Raw genomic sequence first — 12,820 nt, 5'->3', positions numbered from 1 at the left:
TCTCGATTCAGGTAGATTCCTGAGAGGAAGTGGAATTATAAAAGGAAGGAAACCTTTCCATGGCTAGAAACGGAAGTCAAAGAGGACATAAAGGCAAACACTATGGCACACCAAACTTTAAAGCTCGTGGCAAGCTGGAGAGTTGAGAAAACATTAAGGTTAACGAAAAGGCTATGACAAATGAAATCAAAAGACCTCAGTTGAACTACGAGAGGAAACTAGCTGAAAAAATAAACACTGACACCGAAAGCTTCTATGAGTATATAAAGAGGAAGGGAATAGCCAGAGTAAACTGATGGTAATCATTGGGACCGCAAATATAGCCATGGCACAAAATCAATATATCTTCAAAATATGAATCCTCTATACTCACGGCAGAGAATAATGAATGTGTTCCATAAACTGCAGTTAATGCTGTGGAACTTGGGTGCTATGCCTATCACTCAGGAGAAGGTTATAAATAAAGTAATGTGATTAAAGTAACATAGCTCTCCTGAACCTGATGCCCGACACCATAAGTTATTAAAGAAGGGGGCAGCAGTGATAGTGGAAACCTTGGTATTGAGATTCCAATATTCCTTCTATTATGGTCATATCACAGTATACTGGAAAAACGCAAAAGTGACGCCCCTGTCCAAAGAATGAGAGAGGAAAAGCATTGGAAACTATTGGCTGCTTAGCTTGACCTCAGTGTTGGGGAAGCTGCTGGAAACAATCATCAAGGAGTCGATGATAGAACATTCGAAAAGATAGCGCTCAATCCACCATTGCCTGCATGGTTTTTTGAAGGTTAAGCCATGCTTGACAAATTTTGCTTGAGTTGTTAGAGGACATGACCATCAACGTTGATAGCGGGTAACCTGTGACTGTGGTACACCGAGACTTACAGAACGCATTTGACATGTTGCCGCATAAAAGAGTGATATAAAATGTTTGATCGCAGGGGAATGGGGCAAGAGCACTAGATTGGATTGCGGATTGGCTGACTGACAGATGCAGAGTGTCCGAAAAAATAGGCCATTCTCTAACTGGCGAAATCCACTTAGTGCAGTGTCGCAGTGGTCAGTTCTCGGAAGTCCTCAAATGTTTACAATGTATGTAAATTATCTGCAAGCAGGGACAGAGTGCAACATAACAAAAATTGTGGATGATGCTAAAGCAGGTGGGAAAGCAGCCAGTGAAGATAGTGTGAAGATTTTACTGAGGGATATAGGCTAGGAGGGTGGATTAAAATTTGGTCCATGAAGTTTATTGTGGCTAAGTCTGAGCATATCCATCTTGGCTGAAAAACTGTAAGGCAAACTATTATCTAAGCAGATTCAAATGGCGTCTGGATGTCTTTGTTCATGAAACGTACGAAATCCGTATGCAGATGCAGCATGTAATAAATAAGGCAAATGGATTGTTGGCATGCATTTAAAAAGGACTTGATTATAAACACAGAGAAGTGTTTTTGCAATTGTGTACGGTGTTGGTGAGGCCATATGTGTAATATTGTATCCAGTTTTGGTCTCCTTATCTGAGGAAGGCTATGGAGGCATTGGAGGTCAGAGGAGGTTCACGAGATTGACCCAGGAGATGAAGGGCTTGACGTATAAGGAGAGTTTAAACTGTTTGGGCAAGTACTCGCTGGAGTTTAGAAGGACGAAGGGGGATCTGACCAAAGGATATAAAATGCAAACTGAGATTCATCAAGTGAATGTAGACCAAATGTTATCTGTTATGGTGCATTCTAGAACAAGAGTTCGCAGTTGTAGTTTGAGGGCCGGAAGACATAAAACTGAGATGAGGAGGAACTATATCTCACAGATGGTGGTGAATTCGTGGCTGTCGGTGTGCCACAGCACAGTGGATTCTAAATCTTTGAATGGTTTCAAGAGGAGTTAAGTATATTTCCAATAAAAAGGCAGAAGGGAATGTGCAGAACAGGTGAGGAGGTGGATCTGAGACAAGGGAGAGATCCACCATGATCTGATTTAATGGCGGAACAGGCTCTAAGGGCTTTATTTGCCTACTTCAGCTCCTAATTCCTCTGTTCCTTTGTTCATATGAAGCTCCTAGCTTACAGGAAGATAAAGACGAGTTGGCCAGGTAGAAAGAACAGTGGCAGATGGCATTTAATCCTGATAAGTGTGCGATGATGCGCTTTGGAAGAAATAACAAGGCAAAGGAAAATTTACTGAAATGCAGGATACTGAGAATCTCAAACGAACAGATGGATCTCTGGTTACTTTTTTGCAGATCCCTGAAGGCTGAAAAGCAGGTGAATGGCATTTGAGCCACAGGGAGAGGTTGCATCTCCATGTATTATTTCATCTATAGCAGAGAAGGCTGATGACGGACAGGATTGAGGTTTATATATTATGAGGGGCATGGAAAGGATGAATAGAAAACAACTGAACCTGTTGTTTGAGGGTCAATCACGAGGATGCGTAGTTTGAGAGTAGCATGGAGCAGATTTGCGGTTGGAGCAGTTATAGTGAACGGACAGGAAAGTGGAGTTGAGGCAGAGACGAGTTCAGTCATGATCGTATTAAATGGGGAGCAGGCTCGAGAGGCCAAATGACATGTGTCTGCTCCTCATTTTCATGATTATACATTTAATTAATTCCCAGTTGTGTTTCTTATCCATCTCAAATCACACCACCTGCTCTGGTTGAATTTGCGGCTGTGTCTCCAGAGAAATATCCTCTCTCCCCAGATTACTAGTTTCGGGGGCAGGGATGCAAGATTGATATGAAAGACAGAAACATGTAAGGAGGATGCGGTGCAGTGCGATTGTCACTGGACTAGTTATCCAGTAACCCAGTGCAATGCAGTGGGACCTGGAGTCGAATCCTACCATAGCAGATGTGATTGATCCTGAAATGTCCTCTCGGGTACTCTAACAGGCCAATTTGTGATGGACCAGTAATGGTGGCCTAACCAGTGATACCCACGTCCCATCAACGAATGAAAGTCTGGTGATAATTCTACAGATTTTGGGAACCCCCGGGTGGGTATGACAGAGCCCCCATCCTCGTCACGCTTCACAAATCTTCCCCTCTCTGCAATCTTCACTCCATTTGGTGGCCATGTCACAGAGCCAGAGGCACTTATTTACAGTCCCCATACCTGGCCCAGTGTTCAGTCAGCAGATCATTTGTCCTCCGTGAATGTATGCAGCAGCTCAGAACGCAACCCCCAGAAACCCATTCACAACACCTCCACCACCTTTCCAAACAAGGATTAAGTCAAAAGAAACTCAGCTGCAATTTTGATGCCTGCAAAATTTTAAATAACACTGGAGCAGTTTCCTCGTGTTCAAAAACACACATTGAGCTGACAGTGGCTAACACATGCGTTCAGTAGACAGACAATGCCCAGGATAGCCAGGCATGTGTCAGAGCTGGTAGAAGACCCTGTCCAAGGTGGAGCTCCTCACGGGAGGCAACATAACAAGAACCCTCAGAATTTCCTGTTTTCAGAACTCTGTCACACTGTCACCAATCATTCTGCAGGGCACACAATGGAAGCCCAAGATACAGAGGGACATGAATTCACTTGAATCAGGAAATCGGACGAAAGAGAACAAATTGTAGATATCCAGGAAAAGGGATTGCGACACATTGGAGGACACATTCAATTATAAGAAGGAGAAAATTAAAATTCAGGTACGATTAGCTTGATTGAAATATATTGTTGATATCACATTCATATCCCGCCTCACATTCCCGTCCAAAACTTGATCCAGCCCGGACCTGATATCTTTCCGGATGGGGAGATATTCTAGACACTTTGGAACTTACCAGCAGTGTGGCTGGACCATTTATGGATCTATATTTCCATAGCATGTGTACATTGCTGTAAGGGTGTGATATGGCATGAGATTGGGGAAGGGGTGATTGTGTAAAGTGAGTGTCTTCAGGCGCTGCATAAATGTTAGCGGACACATTTTGCGAAATAGAAATAGAAATCATACAAAGCATAGAAACCGTACAATACAGAAAGAGGCCATTCCGCCCATCGAGTCTGCACCGACCACAATCCCACCCAGGCCCGACCCCCATATCCCTACATATTTTAGCCACTAATCCCTCTACCCTACGCATCTCAGGATACGTAGGGGCAATTTAAGCATGGCCAATCAACCTAACCCGCACATATTTGGACTGTGGGTGGAAACCGGAGCACCCGGAGGAAACCCACGCAGACACAAGAAGAATGGGAAAACTCCACACAGAAATGGACAGAGAGTGGGACAAGGAGATATCATGAAGGGATTTGGTGAGACATAGCCTAGCCTCATATGACAGCCCTGCTATCCCACGCATCAGCTGAACTCCTTCTATAGCAAGACTTTTTTCCTCAGATAAGGACACCATGACTGCACATGATATTCCAGGTGTCGCCTCACCAACGTCCTTTATAATTGTTGTAGAACATCCCTATTCCTGTACTCAAAAGCTTTCGCTCTGAAGGTCAACATACTATTTGAGTTATTTACGGCCTGCTGTAACTGCGTGCTTACTTTCAGCAACTGATGCACGAGGACGTCAAGGTCTCGCTGAGAATCCACCTCTTTCAATTTACACCCATTCAAGAAATAATCTGTCCTCCTATTATTGCTACCAAAGTACATTTATCTGCATTTTACTCTGCATTTGCCATACATATGGTCACACACTCAGCACGTCCACATCACGTTGAAACGTCTCTGCATCCCCCTCACAGGTCACCCCTGCACCCGACTTTGTACCATCTGCCGATTTGGAGGAAATACATTCAGTTCCCTCTTCCAAATCAATAACATACAACGTGAAGAGCTGTGGCCCTAGCACAGATCCATTTGTAACCCCACTATTCACTGATCAGAAAAAGACCCATTTTTTCCAACTCTCTCCTTCCTATCTGCGACCCAGCTCTCAAGACATTACCTGCAATCCCATGTGATTTAACGTGACATAGTAGTCTGTTATCTGAGACGTTTTCGAAAGCCTTCAGAAGTTAAAATAATGCTCATATTTTGGTTCTCCACAATCAATTCCAATAGTTACAAGCGCAAAGAATTCCAATAGATTCTTGAAGCAGCATTTTCCATTCTGACTTCATTTGATTATACCACTGCGTTCCAAATGCTGAGTTATGACATTCATGATAACGGACTCCACCAACTTTTCCAGTACGGAGGTTAAGGTCACTGCTGTATAATTCCCTGTTTTCCCCAAACCTCGGTTTTTCAATAGCGGTTAACATTATTTCCCCTCCAATCTGTAGCAACCAGCCGAGAGCTTAGAAAATTGTGGAAAATAGCCACCAGAATACTATTTCCACTTCCTTAAGTTCTCTTGTATGGAACTTATCAGGAACTGAATATTTATACACCTTCAATCCCACCAATTTCCCCCCAAAAAAACATTTCTCTACGACAGATGATTTCCCTCAGCTCTTCATTTTTTTCTCTCTCCCAGAACAACTGGTACATTTTTCATGTCTTCCTTTGTAAAGACTGAATACTGGCCGCACTACCAGAAGGACGTGGAGGCGTTAGAGAGAGTGCAGAGAAGGTTTACCAGGATGTTGCCTGGTATGGAGGGTCTTAGCTATGAGGAGAGATTGGGTAGACTGGGGTTGTTCTCCTTGGAAAGACGGAGAATGAGGGGAGATCTAATAGACGTGTACAAGATTATGAAGGGTATAGATAGGGTGAACAGTGGGAAGCTTTTTCCCAGGTCGGAGGTGACGATCACGAGGGGTCACGGGCTCAAGCTGAGAGGGGCGAAGTATAACTCAGATATCAGAGGGACGTTTTTTTACACAGAGGGTGGTGGGGGCCTGGAATGCGCTGCCAAGTAGGGTGGTGGAGGCAGGCACGCTGACATCGTTTATGACTTACCTGGATAGTCGCATGAGCAGCCTGGGAATGGAGGGATACCATCGATTGGTCTAGTTGGACCAAGGAGCGGCACAGGCTTGGAGGGCCGAAGGGCCTGTTTCCTGTGCTGTACTGTTCTTTGTTCTTTGAATGAATTTAATTCCTCGGCCATATCTTTATTTCCTTTTATGAATTCTCCCAACTCTGAGTCTGAGAGGCCTATATTCGATTTTTGTCAAATATTTTCTCTTTGCATACCTGTAGAAGAGTTTGTCATCAGTTTTATGTTCCCAGCTTACTTACTTTGAGACGCTATATTCCCTTCTTAATCAATCCCTTAGTTCTCATTTACTGAAAGTTAAACCGCTCCTGGTCCTCGTGTTTTTCTTGCATATTTGTGTGTTTCTACCTTGAATCCGACGCTGTCTCTAATTTCCATGGTTAGACGCGGTTTTGTCCACAAATGCCTTATCACTCCAGCACCAATCAGGAATAAACAACTTCTTGAGTTCATTTATCCGTTGTTTAAATGTCTGCCATTGGCTGTCCACAGTGTTTCCTTCCCAATCCATTATGGTCAATTCGTGCCCCATACCATCATAATTACCTTCATTGAGGTGCAGGATACTGGCCTCAGAATCAGTTACATCACTATTCACCTTGACAAAGAATTTTAAATTGGTCACTCATCCCCAAGGTTTATCTCGCAACTCGATTACACAGCACACAGTCCAAGATGGCCTGCTCCCTTGTTGGTTCCTCCCCGTATTGCTCCAGTTAGCCATCTGGAATGCAGTCCAGAATTTCCTCCTATATTGCACTGTGACTGAGTTGACTCTACCAATCTATATGCAGATTGAAGTCGCCCATAATCACAGATGTTCCTTTAACAGATGCATTTCCCATTTTCTATCGAATGCTGTTCTGAACATTCCAACTACTATTTGGTGGCCTGTCTGCCACACCCACCAATGTTATTTGCCCTCTGTTTCTCTAACTTTGACCTATACAGATTCCACATCATCTGTGCTGATATTTTTCTTCAATATCGTATCAATATAATATTTGATCAAAAATGCAACTCTCCAACGTTTTCCTTTATGTCCAACGGTCCTAAACGCTGAATCGTCCTCAAAGTTTAGGTTCAATCTTTGATAAACTTGGAGTAATGTCGATGTAATGCCAACTATATCGCATCTGTTCACATTTATCTGTACAACTAATTCATCAATTTTTTGAATGCTCCCAGCATTAAGGCACTAAGTGTGCAGTTCTGACACCTCGTTTCCATTCCAATTGTTTTTCTGTGTTCTTATCTCACTCTGGCTCTTTATTGTTCTCCTTATCACTTTCCTTATGCCCACTTTTGCTTTTTGCTCTTGTTATTAATTCACGCTGCTCTGAATCCTTGCAATGTTCTCCTGCCATATTTGTTTAAACCCTCCCCAGCCACAGTAGCAAGTACCCACCAATGATATCAGTCCCGAACCTGCCCAAGTGTTACCTGTCCAATTTGAACAGATCCAACCTTCCCCAGAGTCAGTTCCAATGCCCCAGGAATCTGAAACACTCCCCCTCACACCATATTTTCAGCCATGCTTTCATTCCGTTTAACTTGTTGTTTCTCCTCTGATGAGCACATTTCACTGCTAGTAATCGTGAGATCTCTAGCTTCGAGGTCTTAATTTTGAACTTGTTCCCTGGATCCCATTATCCTGATTTTAGGATTTCATCTTTTCTTTACCTATGTCGTTCGTAGAAAAGTGTACCAAGAACACCGACTGTTCGCCCTCCTCTTCAGAATGCCCTGCAGCCACACCGGAATATGCATGAACCAATCAGCAGGGAGGCAACATACAATATTGGAGTCTCGATTGCGGCCAAGGAAACGCCTATCTATTCCCCTGACAAATGAATCTCCTATAACTATTGCATTCCCACACTTTTTACTCTTCCCCTCTGCAGCAGAACCAACCGTGAGGCAACGGATTTGCGTTTTGATGTTTTCCCTGAAGGGACATTCCGCTCAACAGTATTCAAAACATATATCTGTTTTGCAGGGGAATAGCTACAGGGGATTCCAGCACTGCTGCCGAGCACTCTTGTTCTGCCTGGTGGTCCCCATTCCCTTCTGCCTGTGGACTCAGACCCTGCGGTGTGACTTCCTACCTATACTTGCTGAGCACATTGCTCTCGACCTCGCGGATGTTGTCCACAGCCGCCGCTTGACACTAATCCTTCCAGGAGGTGCAGCTGGAGACACTTCCTGCACCCGTGCTGGCCCCGGGTACTGGAAATGTTCCCAGCCTCTCTCATGGAGCGCGAACATCAGACGATTGCTGGGATTTCTCCTGTCATTTCTTACCCAATTAAAATAAACTTTTGAAATATTCCTGTTTCTGATTATATCTAATATTCTCAGGGCCTTCTTTTCTGCTCCTCGTTACGATCCATCAGAACGATTATAAACAGAAAACCACAGAAATTACCTCGGAGAGAGCAAGTGATAAAATGATTAAACACTTACCCCACATTTCTACTTACCAATGGACACGTTCCCTTGTATCCTCCACTCCTGCAGCAGTGCAAGACCACACCTTTATTTTAGCTTTCTGTCCTCCTCACAGGAGGAGTGAGGAAAAAACTCATGTTGTGTCTCGGACCTCAACACTCCCTGCAGCAGTTCTTGCTCTATCCATTATGTTTTTGAGGTGACTCGGCCAACTACTCCCCGACTGCTCCTCAGTGAAGTTACTCTGCTGCCTCTGCTGGATTGGCTGATCGAAGCAAACACATTCCAATACAGACACAAACTCACTCACAAACATAAGAACACTCAAGATTTCTGGAACTCCCCAAGAACTATGCACACTCAGAAACAATGATACATAACTCTCACTCGCACACATACACATCGACACAGACAATATGGGCACACACAATTTCTCCCTCTCACACGCGCACATGTCGATACAGACAACATAGATACACACAACGTTTCTCACACACATCGGTATGGACAACATAGACACACAACGTTTCTCGCACGTATCGACTGGGACAATATAGAAACACACAATCTCCAACAGACGCATACATCAAGAGAGAACATATGGATTCACACACAATGGGCCCTATTTTACCAAAGCTTCGCGCCCGAAAACGGGCGCATAATCGCGGTAAAGTTGGGCATCGGGCCTATGACGCGATCTGCACCCGATTCCGAGCAGATTGCGGCTTTACCGACACCCGATTGGGGTGCGGGTCGGAATCGGGCGGACAGACTATTTAAATGCATTTGCATGCATTTAAATTGACTTAATGAAGCGCACATCCAACCCTACCACGAAATCCCACTGTACCGTCTTCTGGCCCGCTGTAAGTGACCTGCAAAATAAAAGTCTGAAGTCGTCGCTGCAGCTTCCGAAGAGCGGGGTCAGAGCCTGCACTGGCTCTCTGACCCAGGTCATCCACTGTTTGGAGGGGAGGGGGTGGGAAGAGGAGGGGGGGCGGGACCAAGATCATACTCTGGTTGGGGGGTTAGTGGGAGTAGGGGGGGTTGGAACACAGATCATCCGCTGGTTGGGGGCGTCCGCTGCCAGGCTGCGGCCAATCGGTGGGGAGGGAGGGGGCAGGAGGGTCCACCACCACTCTGCGGGCGATCCCTCCTGCCCACCAGAAGAACGAATCCCGCCTCCCGGAGTCGATGTGCGGCCATGCCATCCCACAAGTCCTTCAGGATGAAACGATTTCTTGCTAAGAAGATGAAACAGAATTGGCCGATTCCACAGTGGATCCGCATGAAAACCGGCGACAAGATCAGTACAACTTCAAGAGGAGACACTGGAGAAGGAGCAAGCTGGGCCTGTAAAGGGATACACCATCACTGGTACACTACCAGTCACAACCATCTCTCCCGCTCACTTGCCCCTGCAGGGAAGTGTAATCTGTGGCTAGTAGTGTAAGAGTGATGGTGTATCCCTTTAGAGGCTCAGCTTCGTCCATCTGCACTGTCTCCTCTTGGAGTTGTACTGATCTTGTTGCCGGTTTTCATGCGGATCCACTGTGGAATCGGTTGGTTCTTCTTCATCTTCTTAGCAAGGAATCGCTTCATCCTGAAGGTGTTGTGTGATGGCATGGCCGCAAGTCCACTCCTGGAGGAGGGATTCGATCCTACGGCGGGGAGGAGGGATCGACCGCAGGCAGGCAGCGGACCCCCCCTCCCCCCGACATGCAAACATTGACATGAACAGAGACAAGCACACAATCTCTCTCTCTCACACACACACACACACACACATAGAGACAATTTAAATAGACACAATCTCGCTCACATACACAAATTGACAGAAACAATGACGAGACAGACAACATCTCCCATACGCACACAATGTTCATCGACAGTGACAACATGGACACTCACACATTGACAGAAATCACAGAGACACAAACACAATCTCTCTCACAGATGCACACATCGATGGAACATAGACATAGACATAGAAAACATAGAACAGTATAGCACAGAGCAGGCCCTTCGGCCCACGATGTTGTGCCAAGCTTTCTCTGAAACCAAGGTCAAGCTATCCCACTCCCTATCATCCTGGTGTGCTCCATGTGCCTATCCAATAACCGCTTCAATATTCCTAAATTGTCTGACTCCACTATCACTGCAGGCAGTCCATTCCACACCCCAACCACTCTCTGCAAAAACACCCTACCTCTGATATCCTTCCTGTAACTCCCACCATGAACCCTATAGTTATGCTCCCTTGTAATAGCTCCATCCACCCGAGGAAATAGTCTTTGAACGTTCACTCTATCTATCCCCTTCATCATTTTATAAACCTCTATTAAGTCTCCCCTCAGCTTCCTCCGCTCCAGAGAGAACAGCCCAAGCTCCCTCAACCTTTCCTCATAAGACCTACCCTCCAAACCTGGCAGATTCCTGGTAAATCTCCTCTGCTTTCTTTCCAGCGCTTCCACATCCTTCTTATAGTGAGGTGACGAGAACTGCACACAATATTCCAAATGTGGTCTCACCAAGGTCCTGTACAGTTGCAGCATAACCCCACGGCTCTTAAACTCCAACCCCCTGTTAATAAAAGCTAACACACTATAGGCCTTCTTCACAGCTCTATCCACTTGACTGGCAACCTTTAGAGATCTGTGGATATGGACCCCAAGATCTCTCTGTTCCTCCACAGTGCTCAGAACCCTACATTTGACCCTGTAATCCACATTTAAATGAGTCCTCCCAAAATGAATTACCTCACATTTATCAGGATTAAACTCCATTTGCCATTTTCCAGCCCAGCTTTGCATCCTATCTATGTCTCTTTGCAGCCTACAACAGCCCTTCACCTCATCCACTACTCCACCAAACTTGGTGTCATCAGCAAATTTATTGATCCACCCTTCAGTCCCCTCCTCTAAGTCATTAATAAAAATCACAAAGAGCAGAGGACCAAGCACTGATCCCTGTGGCACTCCGCTCGCAACCTGGCTCCAGTCCGACAATTTTCCCTCCACCACCACCCTCTGTCTTCGATCAGATAGCCAGTTACCTATCCAATCGGCCAACTTTCCCTCTATCCCACCCCTCCTTACTTTCATCATAAGCCGACCATGGGGAACCTTATAAAACGCCTGACTAAAATCCATGTATATGACATCAACTGCCCTACCTTCATCAACACACTTAGTTACCTCCTCAAAAAATTCAATTACATTTGTGAGACACGACTTGCCCTTCACGAATCCGTGCTGACTATCCCGGATTAATCTGCATCTTTCTTCATGGTCGTAAGTCTCATCCCTAAGGACCTTTTCCATCAATTTACCAAACACCGAAGTAAGACTAACCGGTCTATCGAAGATATATTTGCTTTATTGTTTGATGATGACATCACGACTGTATAAAGAAATGGCACTGGTACTAAGGGACAACATGTTGAATCAATGTGGATGGAAATAAAATCAATTGAAAAAAAAAAACTCCTTAGTCGATCTAATTTGCAGGCACCTGAGCGATATCTACGAAATGGGACATAGTTTAAAAAAGAAATAATGATGAATTGGGAGAACAATAATTGGGGCGGCACGGTGCCCGAGTGGTTCGCACTGTTGCCTCACAGTGCCGGGGATCGAGGTTCGATTCCCGGCTTGGGTCGCTGTCAGTATGGAGTTTTACATTCTCCACTTGTCTGCCTGGGGTTTCCTTTGGGTGCACTGGTTTCCTCCCACCGTCCAAAAGACGTGCCGTTGAGTTGCATTGATCTGAAAAGGCGCCGGAATGTGGCGGCTCGAGAAATTACACAATCACTTCATTGGAGTGTTAATGTCAGCCTTAATTGAGACTAATGAATTAACTTTAACAACACAAAGGTAATCATGGATGATTTTAAACATATATTTTTGGATTAATGAAATTGGCCAATGTCGTCTTGAGAGAGATTTTATGGTGTATGACGGATTGTTTCTCACCAAATGCAATGCAACATACGAGGGAGCAGGCTTCTTTAGTTTACTATTATGCAATGTAGAAGGGTTGATAAATAGTCTTGTCATTAAGGATTCCCTTGGCAGGAGTGATCGCACCAACTTGCGAGGATTTCTAATTCAGATTGATCGAGAGGAGTTTAAGTGCCATCGTCGAATTTTCGTGTTTGGTAGAGGTGATTATGCAGGCTGGAGGAAAAAGTTCGCGCAAGCAGCCTGGGCACAAACAATTCAGTGCAGGAGAGTTGACAAACAGAGGGGGATGTTCAGGGGGATGTTGAGTACCTCTTAATTAAAGAATATTCCTGAGCAGGAGACGAATTATAAAACGAAGACGATTCATGGCTGAACAAGAAATTCATAGAGGACATAAAAATACTAGTACATGCCAAACTGCAAAATCTAGTGGCAAGATGGAGGATTGGGAGAACATTGTGATTCAGCAAAGGGCTACGAAATACAATA

At 44.9% G+C, this 12,820-nt stretch overlaps 2 pseudogenes; one reads left to right on the top strand and one right to left on the bottom strand.

Moving 5' to 3' along the window:
* The first annotated feature begins 9,570 nt into the window (after positions 1-9,570).
* LOC144510023 (large ribosomal subunit protein eL39-like) lies at positions 9,571-9,725 on the top strand (annotated as a pseudogene).
* A 112-nt stretch (positions 9,726-9,837) lies between these two features.
* Positions 9,838-9,992, bottom strand: LOC144510025 (large ribosomal subunit protein eL39-like; annotated as a pseudogene).
* Between the last annotated feature and the right edge of the window lie 2,828 nt (positions 9,993-12,820).

The sequence above is a fragment of the Mustelus asterias genome, chromosome 22, assembly GCF_964213995.1.
Source record: "Mustelus asterias chromosome 22, sMusAst1.hap1.1, whole genome shotgun sequence".
NCBI classification, from domain to species: Eukaryota; Metazoa; Chordata; class Chondrichthyes; order Carcharhiniformes; family Triakidae; genus Mustelus; species Mustelus asterias.
This window is presented reverse-complemented; position numbering and strand designations above follow the sequence as displayed.